Genomic DNA, 2,961 nt, shown 5'->3' with positions numbered 1-2,961 from the left:
TGTGTCCTTAACTAATATATTTTTATCTAAGATATAAATAGGTGCTCAGTAAACCAGTACAAGGATTATTATTTCTTATCTTGCCAGGACTGTCAGCAAGGAGACAAGATGGCGGCACACAACCGGAACAGAACAAACCAAAGAATCGAAAACAAGACATTTTTCGACTATTTCGAATTCCATCAGCAGCTGCAAGAGCTGGACAATGGGGTAGTTGTCTATCCCAACTCTATTGTGACATACATCATTCCCCCCAACACCAATATACACAAACTCCGGGCACACGTAAAGCAAGAAATTGTTTAGGCGAAAAATATAAAAAATTGTGCTAATAGGAACTCCGTTATTGATTCTTTGCGGCAAGTTTCAACGTATTTAGAAAATTGTAAGGAGTTCTCGCAAAAAAATGGTGTAGCCATGTTTTTTACAAATCATTTCCGTAACGAGAATGTTGGGATTGACGGCCCGCTGGAGTGTGTGATGGAGCCCCCCTTCAAAATTAGGTCAACAATTTATAGATGCAGCAACAAAATATGCACCGAGCCCCTGTGGAAGCAGGCCAAAAACTCACAGGGAAATCTCATATATGTCATCATTGATGCCAGCGATATTTTGATCGCGCTGGTAAGTGTCCACGAAGAAAAAGTTCTTTACCACAAGAACAACAACGCTCCCTCCAAGCACGGCCGAGGGGGGCAATCCGCCTCCAGGTTCGAGAGAATAAGGACTGAAAAGGTTTAGCAGTTTACGAAGAACTGTGTTGACCGGTTGACAGAAGTGTTGACGCAACACGAGGACACTGACGTTGTGCTAGGAGGCGTCGGCCAAGTTAAGGACACGTTCCTACAAATGATAAACAAGACCCAAAAACAGAAAATAAAACTAACTCTTTCCTTAGGGAAAAATGGCGTCGAAGGACTGCACGAAGCAATCCAAAAGTCTCAACCCCTCTTGAAAAACATCGGCGGAGACACAAACACAAAGCTGATCGAAGATATTTTCGCACACCTAAAGCAGGGGGAGGACGACATGGTGTGTCTGGGTCAACAGGCCGTCACTGCAGCAGTGACCTGTGGCGCAGCCCGCGTCGTGCTTCTCTGGGATGGCCTCCCTCTTAACACTGATCTAATAAACAGTTGTTTCGAGTTCCGTACTGAAGTGAAAATATTCCGGAACACAACCAGCGATACGGACACTCTGGTTAAGACCTTCGGAGGACTGGCAGCAATCAATAGGTTCCCTTACACTCCATTGGAAGCCCTCCTCAGCGAGATCCACCTCGACCACTGAGTCCATGAAGGACACGAGGAGCTCCGAGCCCACCCCGGATAGTGAGGAGCTCCGTGCCCACCCCGGATAATGAGGAGCTCCGAGCCCACCCCGGATAGTGAGGAGCTCCGAGCCCACCCCGGATAGTGAGGAGCTCCGTGCCCACCCCGGATAGTGAGGAGCTCCGTGCCCACCCCGGATAGTGAGGAGCTCCGTGCACACCCCGGATAGTGAGGAGCTCCGTGCACACCCCGGATAGTGAGGAGCTCCGTGCCCACTCCGGATAGTGAGGAGCTCCGTGCCCACCCCGGATAGTGAGGAGCTCCGTGCCCACCTGAGGAGAATTGACCTGTGACATTTATATGTTTTTAATTTATATGGAATATATATTTTACGTTAATTTATATTTATTTAAAAAAACAAACTGTAATAGTTAAAGTGAACTGTATTTCTTAAAATTCAATAAATATTATTGACCACATAGGTAATTTAATTAACTGTCTTCAACTCATATATTGATGCTAGGTAACTAGTTAATTCTTCTTCCTCTTCTCTTACACCTGTCAAAGGTCACTCACAAATAATAGCAGGAATCCTATATGACAGCTTTATCAGAGGAAATATTGGTATATTGATCATGAGATGAGGACCAAGGAATATTTACCATATATCAGAGGAAATATTGGTATATTGATCATGAGATAATGACCAAGGAATATTTACCATATATCAGAGGAAATATTGGTATATTGATCATGAGATAATGACCAAGGAATATTTACCTTGGTCTTGTCACTGTTACTTTGATGGTGCTGTGTATAGTGAAGATGGTTACAGTGATGATGGTGGTGTGTGTAGTGTAGATGGTTACAGTGATGATGATGTGTGTAGTGTAGATGGTTACAGTGATGGTGGTGTGTGTAGTGTAGATGGTTACAGTGATGATGGTGGTGTGTGTAGTGTAGATGGTTACAGTGATGATGGTGGTGTGTGTAGTGTAGATGGTTACAGTGATGATGATGTGTGTAGTGTAGATGGTTACAGTGATGGTGGTGTGTGTAGTGTAGATGGTTACAGTGATGGTGGTGTGTGTAGTGTAGATAGTTACAGTGATGATGGTGGTGTGTGTAGTGTAGATGGTTAAAGTGATGATGGTGTGAGTAGTGTAGATGGTTACAGTGATGGTGGTGTGTGTAGTGTAGATGGTTACAGTGATGATGGTGGTGTGTGTAGTGTAGATGGTTACAGTGATGATGGTGGTGTGTGTAGTGTAGATGGTTAAAGTGATGATGGCGTGTGTAGTGTAGATGGTTACAGTGATGGTGGTGTGTGTAGTGTAGATGGTTACAGTGATGATGGTGGTGTGTGTAGTGTAGATGGTTACAGTGATGATGGTGGTGTGTGTAGTGTAGATGGTTACAGTGATGATGGTGTGTGTAGTGTAGATGGTTACAGTGATGGTGGTGGTGTGTGTAGTGTAGATGGTTACAGTGATGATGGTGGTGTGTGTAGTGTTGATGGTTACAGTGATGATGGTGTGTGTAGTGTAGATGGTTACAGTGATGGTGGTGTGTGTAGTGTAGATGGTTACAGTGATGGTGGTGGTGTGTGCAGTGTAGATGGTTACAGTGATGGTGTGTGTAGTGTAGATGGTTACAGTGATGGTGGTGTGTAGTGTAGATGGTTATAGTG

This window comes from Procambarus clarkii, chromosome 3 (assembly GCF_040958095.1).
Source record: "Procambarus clarkii isolate CNS0578487 chromosome 3, FALCON_Pclarkii_2.0, whole genome shotgun sequence".
In the NCBI taxonomy this organism is placed as follows: Eukaryota; Metazoa; Arthropoda; class Malacostraca; order Decapoda; family Cambaridae; genus Procambarus; species Procambarus clarkii.
The sequence above is the reverse complement of the archived record's forward strand: the minus strand, read 5'-3'. Positions refer to the sequence as shown.